Raw genomic sequence first — 17637 nt, 5'->3', positions numbered from 1 at the left:
TAGGGACGCCTACAACAAAACCCTTGCAAATTGCAAATCAATGTCCATTCGCAAGCTTTTTAGGTGATTCCTTCATTAGAAAAACTTATTGTGCATTCTCAAATGCTCCCATTTTGCGACATTGTGTAGTTGCAACTACAAAAGGGGTTAGAACATCTGTCCCTAAACTCGTTATTGCACAGATCCATGGCCTAGCCCTAGCTATATGATCTGCCACAAGAATTGAATTGAATTGAATGTGGGTTTTGTAGCGCGCATAGTAACCCGGAAGCATCCCAGCGCTAAAAACCAAGACAGCGAATTCAGAGGGGGGGGGGGGGGGACGGGGAGATTTATTTATTTATTTATTTATTTATTCGAAGTTTTATATAGCGCGAACAAGATCCTTACAGATATCAGAGCGCTTCACAATGACATGGTAGGGGCAGTAGGAATGAACAGGGGTAATGGGAGCAATGTAGTAGTCACTAACATGAAAGGATAATAATAACATACATAAAACATATCAATATACAGTCAGGTAAACAGGTAGTATAAGACGGCACAAGTCATTGATCCCACTACAGAGGTGTTCAGGTACACTTTGGGTGTGTGGAAGGCTTATACCAGTGTTTTAGTATAGAGAGAGCACTGAGTGGGGGCAACCGGGAGGGTGAATCAGTGACCCAACGTGTATCATATATTGTAAGAAAGTAGCGTAGTAGTGTCTCCATCAAGTAGAGGTATAGTGCCAAAGGACAAGGATTACGAAGGGGTCAAGGAAAAAGGTGGGTTTTCAGGAGTTTCCTAAATCGGAGATGGCAAGGTTCGCTCCTGAGTTTAAAAGGAAGGGAATTCCACAGTTTGGCTGTGGTGACCGAGAATCGCCGTCCTCCTGTGCGTTTTTTTTTAACTCTGGGCACAGCGACTAGGCGTTCGTGATCTGAGCGCAGAGGTCTGTTGGCTTTGTAGGGCACGACTAGGTTTTTTAGGATGGGGGGGGGGCCTTGTCCTGTAGTAGTTTGTGTGCCAGACAGAGGGATTTAAACTTTATCCTTTCTCATATTGGGAGCCAGTGCAGCAGTTTGAGTGCTGGTTTGGCTGACATTCGGGCTGGGGTATCCGTGAGAAGCCGTGCTGCAGCGTTCTGGATCCGTTGGAGCATGTTGAGAGTGGATTCCGGCGCTCCAAGGAAGATGGCGTTGCTATGATCCAGTCTGGACAGTATCAGTCCTTGGATGAGCAGCTTGCGGGAGGTCTGCGGGAGGAGGGGCAAGACTTTCCGAGCCGATCGGAGGAGGCCGAAGCAGGCTCCTGCTATTTTTTTGGCTTGGGTCTTAAAGGATAGGTCCTTTTCCATCCAGACCCCCAGACTTTTAATCTCCTTTTTTGGAGATGGTAGCTCCCCCAGACAGGTAGGCCAGATGTTCGGAGGGAGGGTGGTTACTTTGTGCCCTAGGAACATGATCTCGGTCTTAGACCCATTTAGTTTTAGGGAGGATTCGGCCATCCAAGTGAATATCCTAGATAGGCAGGGATGGAGAGAGCCCGGCTCGTGGTCAGATTGGGATAGGGAAACGACGAGTTGGGTGTCTTCGGCGTAGCTCACGATTTTGACTCCGAATTAGGCGACCACCTGCTCCAGTGGGGACATATACACATTGAATAATGTGGGGCTAAGGGAGGAGCCCTGTGGTACCCCACACTGGAGGGGAATTGCTGCTGATCGGGTGTTATTCTCCCAGACCTGGAATGTGCGATTGCTCAAAAATTATGTGAGCCAGGACAGGGCCGTTCATACTACCCCTATCAGTCAGTCGCTGAATGAGGACCTGGTGGTTGACAGTGTTGAAGGCCGCACTGAGGTCCAGGAGGATCACTGCCACTGATCCTCCTGAATCCAGAATGCATCTGGCCTCCTCCACTACTGCCAAGAGGGCGGTGTCCGTACCCTGTCCAGGGCGAAAACCAGTCTGTGAATTCCGGAGCAGGCCGTTGCTTTCCAGGAAGTGGGAGAGTTTTATATTAACTAGCCTTTCCGTGACCTTGCTGATACCGGGAAGTAGGGATTTTGGCCTGTAGTTGGCCAAGTCCGCTGGGTCTAGGAGTGGCTTTTTGAGAAGGGCTTTGACAATGACTCTCTTCCATCCAGGGGGAACCACTCCCTGAAGCAGCAAGGTGTTAATAAGGTCGGTGACCGGTGCGGCGATGGTGGGTGCGATAATTTTTAGGATACGCATGGGTACCGGGTCGCTAGGGGAGCCACTTTTAATGATGGCCAAGGTTTTGAGCACTTCGTCCACTGACACCGGACCAAAAATATTCAGGTGGATGGCTGGTTGATGGATGAGGTCTGTTCTGTGGTTGATTTGGGGCAGGGTAGTTAGAATATTTTGAATTTTTTCGTCAAAATAGTTGGCTAATTTGTTACATTTGTCCTCCGAGGTGTCTTGAGCTGCAGGAGGGTCCGGTACTTTGAGCAGTTCCTTCATTATAAGGAAGGTTTCTCTGGCGGAGTTGGAGGACTTTTTGATTCTTTCGTCGTAGAACTGCCTCTTAGTATTACGCAGGGCCATTTTGTATGTTCTCATGGCGGTGCGATATTCATCTTTTCTGGATTTTGTCCCGTCTTTCCTCCAGGAACGTTCCAGTTTTTTGCATTATTTCCGTAATATTTTTAGCTCTGGTGTGTACCATGGGGTGGGGTTAGCTCTCTTCTCCTTTTTCTGGATGCTTTTTTTGGGAAGAATAGAATCCAGTGATTGGGTAAGCCATTTTTCAAATTTCGTATCTGCAATCACTGGGTCGAGTGCCGGGGGGGTAGGATTGTTCTAGTAAGGAGGTCCAGTCTCCAACCGATAGTTTGGACCAGGTTCTGTCCATGAAGCGTGTTTTGAGGGGTAGAGGTGGCAGTACACTAATTTGCCAGGCTAGGGGGACCAAAAAGTGGTCCGTCCATGGGAGAGGGTGGGGAGGGGTTGATTTCAGCGCGTGAATGTTGGTGAAGATGGGGTCCAGCAAATGACCTTTATTGTGCGTCGCCTCAGAGTTGACTAGTTTCAATTCATAGGACGTAAGGTCGAGGAGGAGATCAGACGCCACCGAGTCCAGGGGGTCATTAAAGTGGAGATTGAGATCTCCCAGGATCGTGAAGTTGGGGGTGGAGGCTGCAAGTGTAGTAGCGGCTTCTATTAGGGCGCTGGAGAACCGATTTGGGCATCCCGGTGGACGGTATATGAGTAGGCCGGAGAGGGAGACTGTGGGGGAAATCTGTATAGCGAAGTGGCAGCTCTCACAGTCTTCAATGCCACTATCTTTTGCTCTACATACAAATTTTTCTCTGTATATTATGGCAAGGCTACCTCCTCTACCGAGGGGTCTGTTTTGGAAATGGATTAGGAATCCTTGGGGGAGGGCACTTAAGATGTCCGCTTCCGAATTGAGTGTCAACCACGTTTCTGTAAGGAACAGCATATCTATCTTATGGTCCTGGATTAGGAGGTTAGTCTCTAGGGAGTGTTTCTGGAGGGATCTACAGTTAAGGAGACCTAGTTGAAGGGTGTGGTGTCCGATAGTGGTGTGGCGTGGGCTGCATAAGTCGCAGTTGATGTAGGTCTTTTCCCCTTTATGTATATAGTGGCAGTTAGCATTTTTCGTGGGTTTGAGGGACAGAAGGTCCCTTTGAGTATAGCTATAGCGATCCCATGTTGAATCGGGCATGGGTTCTAAGCCTGGGGCCGGCTGGGCCCGGACGGGCACAGACGGGCTTACCTTTGGCGCGCCTTCGGCATGCTGACGGCGCGCCCGCTGAGCGCGTCCACCGTGCGTCCGGTTGAAGCACATTTTAAGAGGGGGCGTGGCCTCAGGAATGTGGGCGTGGCCTCAGTTCCCTCTGTAATGGCGGCAGATACTTTTCAGCGCGTCGCGGCAGCGTTCAAGTCGGCTGCGCGGTGCTATTTCGACGTTTTTCGAGGAGGGGGAGTGCTCTGGGCAAAGGTGAATCACACAGGTAAAAGCAGTTTTTAAAAAGTTACAGTGCTTAGATTTCTTTTGCTCGTGTCTCCCGGCTTCCGCCTCAGGAGCGGTCAGTGTCAGAGAGTATGGTGGTATTTCCAGATCTTAATTTATGATTGACAAATAAAATACATGTTCCCCCTTGGCTTTCTTCGTGCAATCTTCTCTGTTGTTTTCTGTCAGCGTGCATTCATTCTGAAGGCAATAGCTTAATATGAGTGTTCTTTTTATTCTTCCATTTTTGGAGTTATGAGTGATGCATATTTTGACTGAGGCTTGGACTCCACAGAGCTGCATAATGAAAGGCCCCGCCTGGTCAGGCACAAGGGACGGAGCAGACAGCAGTGGGAGTACAGACTGCAGAGCTGAAAGTCATTGAAGACGGTGATATACTGCCCAGGCCGAGGGGTTCATTAAAGAGTGATTTTGCCCGCCCTTTGTTCATCTGCTCCCCAGCACGGGGGGGCACATTGGCGGCCGGTATGTGGCCCGGCTGTCTTCAGCCCCATAACCACCACAGCCGGCAGCGGGGGCCGCGGACAATGCTGCTCTGTTATGCCGACTTATCAAGCAGGGAATCTGCCTTTGAAGGGGAGGGTTGGGGGCAGGGCGAGGGAGGGGGGGTATGGGAGTGGGCTCTCTTCTGATTGATTTTGTATCCTGCTGCTTTGAATTTCTGAAGGGGCTACAACCCCGACTGGGCATATGGAGGTATCTGTTTATGATTATATGACGTGGAGAGGCGGCCTGAGGGCACTGCCCCCGTCTGACATCACGGGCAAAAAATGTTGCTGAGGGCAAGTTCACAACTGCATGAGCCTTCCGGCGAGCTACCTATGCATGCATGCATGCATACATAACAAAAAGTATATAATTTCCATTGTTTGAAACACCCATGGCGCATACACTTCAGAGTGGCACCGCACGCCATGCTGCCTTCCGTGAAGCCGGCCAGGAAGAGAGCAGATATCGGCGTGCGGCGGAGACGCTGGCGCAGTGAGCGTGCGCCCGACCAAATCTGCGCGTGGCCAGCTCCTGTCGCTCCCTCTCCCATTCACAATGCTGCGCGCGTGCACAGCTCTTGTCTCGTTTTGTCGGATTTTGTCGCCTGAAACGATCGCTATAGTTCTCTGGCGAGTACGCGCTTTGCGCGTTTCTAGCTGAGACCTAAAAAGGAGCTCTGTGACTCAGCCAGCAGGGTTTTATTTTGGATGGGATGATGAATGCAACAATGAAGGAGGGAGGGTTGAATAAGAAAAACATCAATGGTACAGGGGCTTTGGGGACGGTGCAAGAAGCCCCGGGGGGGCCAGGACAAATAATGTGGAGGCAACAGGGCAAGCAACAATGTGGGAGGGACAGGGCAAAGGATGCAGGCGGGGGACTGGAAGAAGGGGGTGCAAGTAAAAGAAAACAAATACCTGTGAAAGCGTGAGCTGTGGAGGGACACTGCGAAAAGAATAGATGATGGACGGAATGCTGAATTAATCAAGCATTCACCGCCAGTGACAGATCTGGGTTAAATCCATCGTTTTTTGCACGCCACACCATTCCAGTTTAGACCCAGCTCTCCTCATCAGCCAGGCTCGCTTGACTCTTGTGGCTTAGGAGCACGGAACCCATGTCTGGGCATACCCTTCCCACTTAGGGTGATAAATGCAAAAAGAACAGATGATAGACGGTATTCTTAATTAATCAAACATTCACCCTCTGTCACAGATCTGGATTAAATCTATCGTTTTACTACACACCACACCATTCCAGTTAGACCCAGTGGAGGGACACTGGCCATGGAAGCAGTACTTGGGCCATGCTCCAGGGGAGGGGCAAACATAAACAGGGGAAGTGAAGCTGGCATGTCCTGACCAAGAAGGAGCAGAGTGACGATGAAGCTAACTAATGGTAAGCAATGGGTGGGCACTAAGCTCCCCATAAGTAAACCCATTTGCTCACAAGCGATAGAGCATGTGCTGTCTCAGGTGAGACCTAAAAATGGAGATAGAGGTGAGTTATTGTGCAACAGTCAAAGAAAATAATTGAAGGATGAGATGTGAATGAGGGAGGACTTGAGGAGAGTACAGATACTAGAAAGATGACAAGAGGAGAGAAGAAAACACAGATTTATAAATACAACACTTTATTTGGAAAGGAAATAAAGTAGAAGCAAGAAGTAGGAAAGAACAGAAATGAATCGGAGAGAAAATAATGTCCAAAGTGCAATGTGCTGCACTTTGGGGTAATTCGATAAGCACCATTGGATTCAATGAGGCAATTTGATGCCCTGGTTGATGTCAAGTCCTCTAAAGCATATCTGTTATAATGAGGTGACTTTCAATTATCAAGGTATATTAAGAGTGCAATGAGTAAGAGGATTCACAAGAAGTATTTGATAATTTTACCGACGAGTGTTTGTTCTGTAATATATTTCATATACTGAGGACTCGTTCATTCGATTATGTGTAGAGTGCAGAAAATGATTTAATGCATTTTGTGTACATTTTGATACATTTGTTCATTGAAGATTATTCAAGAATTTATATACTGGGAGGTATTTCATGAAGTTCAGTACTACTAGATATTAGATAAAGTGATATGCGTAATAATGTCCATGCATGGCGGGGTATTGAAATGCACTAAAATGCATTATCCTGAGTCTGGCTTGGATCAGCCCTGATTAGATTTGTGTTGGGCACCCTTTCATTGATGGGTACTTTATGGAACGGTGTGGGAATTCTGTTTTCAAAGACTGTAATGTCAAATATGCTTTAAAATTTGCTATGTTCCACTCGCTGTGTTGTAGACAGTTTTTGGGGGGCCACCCCCGACTCCCCATAGCTTAATAGTCTATAGCTAATGGGGTTTGACCAAAAACTGGATAAAGGTGGTTTAGCAATATAATTTTTAAGACCTTTTAAACAAAACTCTGCAGAGTAAAACCTTCAGATCAAAACGTAGATGTCTAAAATATAATCTTTGCTTTGACACCTATTTCCATTTTTATTTTATAACTATCTGGATTGAGTTGTGTTGATTTGCGGTGGGGCTGAATATTGAAGAAGATGCCAGATTGTGTTGTATTCTGGGTTGGGCTGGGGTATTTTTTGATAGGCAATCTTTGAAATAAAACAACTTACCTATCGAGCTTTTTAGAGAAAACCAGAAAAGTAACAAATGATCTTCAATGCCATAGATACATGGGCTGATGTGAATACAAGATTATGTAGTAGTGGATGTGTGTTATACTGGCAAGTGACCTCAGTCTGGCCTTTGTAGTGCTGCATTTCCGGTAGCTGGGATTGCTTTTTAATTCGGGTTGTCTCTTTTTGAGCCAGTCTTCGCCAGAGGCTCATACTTTGAAGCATGCTATCAATTGTGTTCCTGTAAGTTTGTTTTTCTGTCCTTTCTTTGAGACCTTCTTGTATGTCCTGCTAAAGCTCATTGGCCATTGCAGCCCTTAAAACCATCTTTCTGCTTTTATTCCAACGACATGCAATTTCAATTCAGTTTTAGAAGCAAACGCACATAATGCCAGACTCCATATTATTGAGAGACTAATTTAAGTCTTCTAAAGCACAAGCACAGATTTAGTAATGTAAATGGGTGTGGAAAACAGCTGAGGAGAGCGACACATTGATCCTAGAATTTAGAGAATAGCCATGTTGTATGGCCGTATAGAAAGAAAGTATTTCTTGAATACATTTAAGATAAGTAGAGTGTCATACAGAGAAAGTGCTTCCCACAAATCTCAAGCCTCAGAAACAGAACACAAACATGTTGAAATTCTGGGAACGAAGCACATGAGGTGGTGTTTTAGGGAGAATTAAGCAGAGCTGGAAAGAGATTTGTGAATGATATGAAGAACTTTGAATGCACTTTATCAGGAATATCCAGCCAATGGAAACCATCCCCATAAATACACTGTAAAACACTTGTCAATGATTCTGTTACGTTATAAACCCACACTTGGATCTACCTAAATTACTTTGTGTGTACACCCACGTACTAGCATTCAGGCTAATCTTTACCTTGAACAGTAATCCGTGTTGGTTCAAAATGAAGTCTGTATCTACTAATATCTAGCCAAGATGATGAAACCATTGGGTCTACATATAGTAAAAGGCCTAAAAGTGCTGGTAGTGGGCACCAGTACTAATTTGTATGGATCAGGACTTATTTTTCATGATCAGTCTTTAACCCAGAGAAAGGGCAAAAAAGGGAGAAAGAGAAAGATTGGAAAACAGGGGCAAAAGGAGAAGTCCAGGATGAAAAAGGAGCCCTGACAAGTGGGATAAAAAGACAAAGTGTAGGATGGTGAAAGAAAAAGGCATAAGATGGAATCAGAAGTAAGCAACTTTGGCACTCGAGAACCTGGCAGTAAGAAGCACCAGCAGAGGGCTTTTAGTAAAAACTTTGCAGATACCCTTATTTATTTTAACAAATTAACTTCTGCATACACCCATATTCGTGTGGTTCCTGATAATTGACACCAGTGGGGTGTCAAGTCTTGTTTCAAAATCAAAACAGTCAGTTCATGCATCTCAGTTTAGCATTGTCTTGGGAATCTCTCAATCCATCCTTGAAGTCATAATTAATAAACGCAATGACAAGGTGCAAAATACAGGCAATAAATGAAGCTTAGGATGCATGCACAGGAAAATGATTCTACTTAGACTGATAATCAGTTTCTCTTCTTAGCAGTACAAGGTATTATAGCACAAACTATGTCCAATAATATTGAAATCTTGTATTTCATGTAGTGCTACATGCTACATTTTGGCAGTTTCCAAAGACTGGAATGTTATTATTACCCTGCATTTGGTAATTGATTTACCGACCGTCAAAAGGATGAAAGACTGACTAGGCTTAGCCAGGATTCAAACTGGTGTCCTTCAGATCGCCGCATTTGTTAGCAGCCATCTTGAAACCCACTGAACCATTCTCCTTGTCAATTAACTAACATCTTTTTTGAAGACATAACAAGCAATCATACAACATAATATAGTATGTTTGTAAATTTGCATGCAGATTTCTTAATTTGACTCAGGGACCTAGATCAATGTCTCAACCTGAGTTTGATAATTGCCAAATATATGGCGGCCAAGAATGACCAAATATATATGGCTTTTATGGACCTGTCGGCTGCCTTAGATTGTGTTCCCCATTCCAAGCTATGGTCAATCATGAAAGGTATGGTTATAGAAGAGACTATAGCAGCTTTTATACGCCAGATGTACTCACACTCACTGTGTTCCCTATGGAAGAGATGGGGAGTGTACTAGGCCTTTTCAGATTCAGCAGGACGTCACACAGTGATGTGTCTTTGCCCCCTTTTTATTTTCAATTTATATCAATAGAATAGAGGCTTCCCTGACTGGATTCACTAAAGAAGTGCCGTTTTTTAATTCAGTCCACCTCCCAATACCCCGATATGGAGATGTTGCTATGCTAATAGCAAGAACTGGGAAGGCGCAGTAGAAACTCATAGGGGTATATACCACGTTTCTGAAAAGTCTGGATCTTCCTATAATGAAGCAAAAACTTTTGTACTCGTGGCAGGGGTTCATCCTCATACCAATATTCCATACAGATACACGTAGGGGAGAGGTGGTGGATAGATTTTCTTATTCAGGGGTTCTCTTCACAGAAAGCACACATGGAACAATATGGTAGTTAACAGAGCTCATTTATTGGAAAAAATATCAAGGCCATCTTTAATTTCATTAAGAAGCTTGGATCCAAACCCATCGAGGTAATAAAAAAAGGTGTTTGGGGCTAAAGCGATTTTCCATTGTTACCTATGGGGCTGGGGAATGGTGAAAAGAGACTCCCTGTAGCGTATAGAGAATGGTTTTTATAAAAGGATGTTAGCCCTCCCTAGAAGCTGTTCAAATTATAACTCTCACACTGAACTTGACGCTCCATAACTCTCGGATATTGTTCACCCAGCGCCTATTTGATTGTCGCATTCGATATGAAGAAGGGAGACTGTTAACTCGAATCTGAGCATTCTGGGGGATTATTTAAACTTGGACCTCTCACATAAGATTGTGGTTGCAATATGTAAAGTGCTTATAGAGGTCTCTCGGATTACAGGAGTTATACGAGACCCCATACAGCTGTGCGCTAATTTCCAAGCTGAAAATTAAGGACATTTTCTTAGTAAATGCTGTGAGAGAGCGAATGGAGATAAATTGCACTAAATCTATGGTGAGATACCATATGCTCCCCCCCCCCCCCAATCACATAGGATTTATATTTTTATTCAACCTATGTGCCGAATCTCCAACATCGTTTTTTGCTAGTGAGGTTCCGTTTAAATGATATCCTACTAATATTAGGTTATCCCAGTAATGCTCAGTCTGCAGGAGACCTCACTGTTTTCCCCTGCGAAGGGATGTCACCTCAAACAGATTTACATATACTATTTTTCTGTAGTCTTTATAATGCTCAAAGAAAAATATATATCTTCCTGCTCTTGCATAAATATAGCATTAGACCATGTCGACCAGCTTTATATTTCAAAAGCTTGCTGATCCTCTTGTATGCTATTATCTAGTGTCATTCCTTGGGTCTTTTTTGAAGATCAGGAAATCCCAAATAGATCATTATAATAAAGATCCGTCTCAATGATGTATTGTGGTTATGAATTCTATTGACATGACATTATGCGCCTTAAACTTTTTATATAATGCTGGAGAGCATTTAATGTTTTATTAATCATTTATTATTTTTATTTCTTTTATAAAGTGTTAATTCAGTTTTTTTAGTTCAAACATATTGTAGTACATATTTTATGCACTTTATATGCTATGGAATTAGAGCAAAATAGAGGATTTTAGTCTAACTGAGTCGAGTGCTATGTGTTACATCCATCTTTGCTCTTGAAGGAATGATTCCTGAATGGCGAATCACAACTGTTATTAAATCTTGCACCGTTTTCTGCAATATTAACCTACCTACTAAGCAAGTATATAGCTTTTTGCTTCACACAGTGTTATGCCGAGGTGTCACACCCAGATATATGGTTAAATGCTCAGCTCTTAGGGGGATATGCACAAACGCTTTTTGATGTAATGTAGTAATCCTTTAGTACACTTACCTACTCTCATTTGCCTTTGTGAATTAGCCCTTAACATCTAAAAAGGGAATGTTCAGGAAATATTTACATACATTTGTTACAAATAGTAAAAACTTGCCCTCTTAGCACTTTTGCTAATAGAGAGCTGGACACTTTGGGGGAGATTCACAAAATAATGTAACAGCACTTCAAAGTGTTGTTCTGTAGAACTACTTTCCAGCCCCTTTGTGAATGACTTTCAAGATACTCAAATCTGGTAATAGGTTGAACATGCAAGTCAGTTAGTTTAACTTTGTATGCATTTCCGCCATACATTTCAAGCGATTTAATAAAACCTTAAGTGTTAATGTATTTGTGATCGAGAAAACAATTAAAAAACACCAAACCCCGTCAGTGGTAATTTTAGAGGCTCAAGAAACCAGACAAAAGTGTTAGAACTGACTTAGAGTGAATGCTTATTCCATAGCTACAAGACACCTAGTCATGGTGCAGGGATTATTGTACAGCAATCTTTCTTTTAACAAACAGAAATTCCATTTAGTTTTAAAGAACCTGACATAAATAATGTCTGACTTTGCAAGTAGGGGAGACAAAGACGCTGCTGCCTGATTGTTGACCAATGGTGTATTTTCAGTCTGCCTATAATGTCTGGCTTTGCAAGTAGGGGGGACAAAGACGCTGCTGCCTGATTGTTGACCAATGGTGTATTTTCAGTCTGCCTATAATGTCTGGCTTTGCAAGTAGGGGGGACAAAGACGTTGCTGCCTGATTGTTGACCAATGGTGTATTTTCAGTCTTCCTATCAGGACATTGCAACATATGGTAGTGTGAGGCCACCCCCTCGACCCCATCTTCGCGGGAGGAACTAACATCCGCTTCTGCCTCACCACCCCACCCGACCGACGACCAACGCGTCTATTTCACCTTCAACACCACCACCGCACCCAAACCCGCCCTACACCCACCACAAAACTGGAGCAAGGTCACAGAAGAACTCCTAAACACCACCCTCCTCCAAGACCCCCCCCCCCCCCGTCGCAACCACTGAGACCAACTCCAGAGCCAAGGAATTCCACAGCTGGATCGCTTGCAGCACCCACAAGCTCGAACTCCTGCGCCACCCCGCCAAACAACGCCCGCCTAAAGGTGCCTGGTTCAACTCAGAACTTCAAGAAGCCAGATGCTACTTCAGGCCCCTAGGGAAAACCAGGCTAAACCTGAAAACTACGGAAGCTCGGAATGACCACAAGAGCGCCCTGAAGGAATACCACCAGCTCATAAGAGACCCCAAACGGACCTTCATAAGAGACAAGGAACAGACCAACCCGACCAACGCCAAGGAACTGTTAAACTTCATACAGCAGCTAGCAAAACCCACCTGCGAAACCACGGACGCCACACCTTCCCAGGAACTCTGCGACAAGCTCAGCACCTAATTCCATCTGAAGATAAAGGCCCTCTAGAACAACTTCAGCAAACCAACGACGAGCAACACTCCCCTACCCACCGCCTCAGATAAGCCGACCATCACGTCCTGGGACCCCATGACTGTCGAACACATCACAGTGACCATGAAGAAAACCCAATCTGGAGCCCCTATTGACCCCTGCCCACTGCACATCTTCCACAGAGCCGCAACCGTCATCGCAGCCGAACTAGGGCGCATCATCAATGCCTCCCTCAGATCCGGCATCTGCCCAGACGACTGGAAACAAGCGGAAGTAAAACCCCTCCTCAAGAAACCCTCAGCCGACCCAACGGACCTGAAAAACGACCGGCCTATATCTCTCCTCACCTTTGCGGCCAAAGTCACCGAAAGACTCGTAAACACCCAGCTGACCACCTTCATAGAAGAGAACTCCATCGTGGACGCCTCCCAGTCGGGATTCCGCAGCAACCACAGCACCGAGACCGCCCTCTTTGCCACCACTCACGACATCCGAATGCTACTCGACCAGGGACACACCGCGGCCCTCATCCTTCAAGACCTCTCCACACCTTCAACACCATTTCAAACCGCACCCTTGCAGCCAGACTGCAGGACGCAAGAATCCAAGGAGCCGCCTTTCCTCTCCGGCAGAACCCAGAGCATCCGACTCCCGACCTTCCTCTCCGAACCCTCGGAGATCAACAGTGGAGTGCCCCAGCGATCCTCATTCAGCCCCACTCTTTTCAACATCTACATGGCCCCCCTCGCGGCCATCGTCAGACAGTACCGGCTCAGCGTTGTATCCTACGCCGATGACACACAGCTCATCCTCTTGCTCACAAAGAATCCCGAAGACACCAGACTCCTTTTCCAGGAAGGTATGAAGAACGTGGCAGCCTGGATGAAGGACAGCTGCCTGAAGCTAAACTCCGAGAAGACTGAGGTCCTCATCCTCGCACCCTGCAACTCCGCCTGGGACAGCACCTGGTGGCCCTCAGTCCTTGGGAGCCCACCCACCCCTACAGACCACGCTCAGAATCTTGGCATCATCCTCAACTCCTCCCTCTCCATGAACCACCAGATCAACGTCGTCGCCTCTACTAGTTTCAACTGCCTCTACATTCTCCGTAAGACCTTCAAGTGGATCCCCTCCAACTGCAGAAAGACTGTCACCCACGCACTCATCACCAGTAGACTAGACTATGGAGATGCCCTCTACGCCGGAATCAACAAAACTCTCCAGCATAGACTTCAGCCCATCCAGAAAACTGCAGCCAGACCCGTCCTCGAGACACCGCGCCATAAGCACATGACCCAACACCTACGAGGCCTCCACTGGCTCACCATCCAGAAGAGGGTCACCTTCAAACTCCTTACTCAGGCCTACAAATCCGTTCACAACATCGGACCCAAATACCTCAACGTAAGAGTATACTTTCATGTACCCAAGAGGAACCTCCTCTCCACCGACCTCGCCCTGGCAGAGGTCCCCTGCATCCGCAGACACAGAACAGGCGGGAGAACCTTCTCCTACATCGCAGCCAAAACCTGTGAACATCAGACGCTCCCCGACCCTGCACTTGTTAAGGAAGGACCTCAAGACCTGGCTGTTCGACTGGTCCAGAGCCTCCCCCTCCCCACTCCCCTCCTCCACCCCCCAAGCGCCTTGAGACCCTCACGGGTGAGTAGAGCGCTTTACAAACCCTTGATTGATTGAGGCCGCACAGTTGTTACAGGTCTCCTAATATAGAGCTTAGTGAGCTAACACACCTAATTTTGGGATGTTTGACTGGTATGTATTGGTTTTCTTTCCACCTGAGATTGAATAAGTGAATGCTACTCCGTTGATAACATTACCACCTGTTAATTACTCTTCCAGGAATCTGCACTATTTTAATTAAAACTAAAATTGTCGGGGGCGTGGCCAAGATGGCGTCGGAGTAGGACGCTTCTTCGAGCCTCTCCGACGCCTGACCAACAAAGCAACGGATAGCGGGGTCCCGGGGGTGCTGCCCGGAGTTTCATCGACGGCGGAGACCGCAGATGTCAGGCGGAATGCTCCGGTGCCGTTAGCGGAGAGCTCCGAAGTCTGTGGAGGCCGGTACAGAGGAGCCGAGTCGCGGCCTGTGCAGCCGCGGAGTTGCGTACCTGCGGAGCCCGTCCGAGACGGGGCGGCCTCCGGTCCCGGTGGCTACCGATAGAGCCTGGGTCCGTGCACTGCGCCCGGCGACAGCAGGGGGCGGGCCTCATCGGAGCGCCCAGGAGGAGACATCGGCAGCGCAGGTCAGGGGAAATTGGGAACCCCCAGAATCGTTCAGAGCAGAGCTGGGCAGGGCCTTGGTGGCGGGAACCCTGATTGTTCGGAGCCGGGTCCGGATTACAGGACGACCGGCCAACGAGGGGTGACGACTGGAGCATCTGGCCTGCGGAGAGCAGACAGCGGAGCGGACCAGAGGCAGGTGCCCGGCTGAGTCTGCTGGGGGTACCGGAGCGCACGCGGTCCGGACCTGGCAGGGCCACAGTGCCTGGGAGCCCGTGGGGGCACAGTTCCCGAGCTACCAGATGCAGAGGGTGCCAGAACAGTGGGGGAGAGAGTGAACCCTGCAGTGGCGGTAATGTGGGCCGCTGCCTGTGCTGGCCTGTCCTAGGGGCGGACCTGCCCTAGAGTTTGATGCAGAGCTGGCCTGCGCCTCCCGGGGGACTTTGTGAGCTGCCCTGCCTCTCTGGACCCGGACATTGGCATCTGTGTGGAGGCGGATTGGCACAAGGGAGATACAGAGGCCGGCATACCTGGGCTGGATGCGGCCGCTGCCGGAGAGAGAGGCACGACCGCCAGTTACGTCTGTGGCGCCATTTTGGGGGAGACTTCTTCGTGGAGCTCTGCGGTCCGGCCCTACTTATTCCCGGAGTAAGCTGCTGGGGGGGGCCCTGGCCTGAGGCCCTCGAGCACATCCTGCGAGCTGGACACTGAATTTGTGGAGGAGCGTCGCCGGGGAGCTCTCTCGGCCTCTTCGCGTTCTGCGACCGGGGTTGGTTCCCCGTGAATGGCGCTGGAACTTCAGCGGGGGAGCGCATAGAACGGCCCAGGCGATCAGGGCACTTGCCACCTGGCCACGGAGGGGCCGTTTCGGCGGTGAAAACAGCGGCGCCATTTTGAAGAATCCGTGGAGGGCGCTGGGGGGTTCGAACGGACGCTTACTCTGGAACTGATTGCTGCCTGGGGGGCACCAAGCACAGCCTTAGCATAGCATCAGTAAGCTGAGCATTGAGACCGTAGTGGTGGTCCTCCCGTCCCGAAGTGGTGGAGGGACTGCAACTGGAGAGCAAGGGGACCGGATTGGGGGCAATCACCTGCACGAGTGGCGAACTCCTCTGGCTACGACGCACGAGATGCCGTCCTGAAGGGGCCTTACGATGCGGCCATTGGAGACCCAACCCTAATTGTCCCTGGACCTGGCGGGGGCGCTGGCTGCGGAGGGATCACGCCCGATTTGTGTCTGAGAGCCAACCCCGGGGTGTGGATCGCGCCACCAGCTATCTACCTCCTGGAGTGGAGGGGTCTCCGGGTGCTGGCGGCACTGGCAGATTTGCGGTCATTCTGTGGGCGGTGAGGCAGCACTGCTGAAGGGACGTCCCGGAAAGGAAGGTCGCCGATCTGAGACTTGTCCTCCCAGCTGCGGATCACTGGAGCCTGGTGGTAGGAGTGCAGCGACCACTCACAGCCATGTCCAACTCGCAGCGCAGGGGGGGGAAAACGGTGAAGGAGGGGGCCTTCAAGTCGTCGCAGCAACCGGCGTCGCCGGGAGCCAGCGGGTCCTTAAAACAATCAGACGACGAGGCGCCAGCGACTAAAGCGTTCATGAAGGAGCTCTTCGCCACCATTAAGGAGGACATCTCCGAACTCCGTACGCAGTTAGCCTCGGACCTCAGGGAGGTGCGGAGGGACGTGGATGGGATTGGCGAGAGGGTGGCGGTACTGGAGGACCATGACCTTAGCATGGCGAATGATGTGCACCAGCTCCAACAGGACATCATACGCCTCACGGAGCAGAATCTGGACTTGCAGACCCACGCAGAGGACTTGGAGAACCGCTCCAGGAGAAATAACATTCGTATCAAGGCGGTGCCATGGGACGGTGAAGCGGGGGACCTGCGTGGATACGTTCAAGCCTTGTTTCTCCAGATCCTAGGGGATGAAGAGGTGCGTGACATCCAGATGGACAGAGTGCATAGAGTGGGGCTGCCCAGGAGGGGCAGGGGCCCGCCGCCGGATATCCTCGTATGTGTGCATGACTTTCAGGTAAAGGAACAGATATTGAGGAAAGCTAGGACCATCACGTCGTTGCAATTTAGGGGCCATCGCCCCCAGCTTTACCAGGACCTGGCGGCGACAACCTTGCAGAAGCGGAGGGACTTTCGACCTGTGACCGCCTTCCTCCGGGAACGCGGGGTTTCCTACTCCTGGGGCCATCCTTTCCGGATTATCTTTCGATGGGAGAACAGGCTGAGGCAGATCAACTCCCTGCGCGAGGCGAAGGATCTACTAGGCATTGAGGACACGGAACCATCTCAGGCGGCTCGTGGCTCGCCATTCCGGAGGCGGCGTCGCTCTTCCTCCTGGCACAGGGTGGGCTCATCCCCGGAGCGGCGACGACCGGACCCTGCGACTACTGTACAGGAGAGAGGGGCCGCGGTGGCTTCGGTGGCCTCCGCCACCATGGCGGATTCCCAGACGAGTTCTGGAGCAGCGTGACCCCGGCATCATGGAATGGCGTCGGAGGGGCTCTTGGCCTGAGGTCCCCGGGGTGTAATGGTACTTTTGGAGAAGACGCCCCGGACCTTGGACCTGGGGGTCACCGAGTTGACACCCCTACCCCGATCCCAGTCCAGTGGGGATCTTTCGATCCATGACCTGCTGGAACTGAAGACTACGAAGTTCAGGTTCAGTGCCTTGAGTTGCATTTTGTTGCTCTTTGTTCTTGGGGGGGGTTGGGAGTTCAGTTGGGGGGGCAGGGGCTTGAAGGGGGTTTGGGGGGCCGGTGGTGGCGGCTGGTGGCTGTGTAAGAGGGGAGATGTGTATGGGGATGGATGTGTGTTTTGCAATTCCTGTCTGTTCTTCAAATTTTGGGTGTCAACC

General features: G+C 48.9%; 1 protein-coding gene across 2 annotated transcripts in view; it reads left to right on the top strand.

Annotated features, from left to right (window-relative positions):
• The window catches only part of CDK17 (cyclin dependent kinase 17), a 574256-nt gene that overhangs the window by 353319 nt on the left and 203300 nt on the right, over positions 1–17637 (top strand). The window lies entirely within an intron of this gene.

The sequence above is a fragment of the Lissotriton vulgaris genome, chromosome 1_1, assembly GCF_964263255.1.
Source record: "Lissotriton vulgaris chromosome 1_1, aLisVul1.2, whole genome shotgun sequence".
NCBI lineage: Eukaryota > Metazoa > Chordata > Amphibia > Caudata > Salamandridae > Lissotriton > Lissotriton vulgaris.
This window is presented reverse-complemented; position numbering and strand designations above follow the sequence as displayed.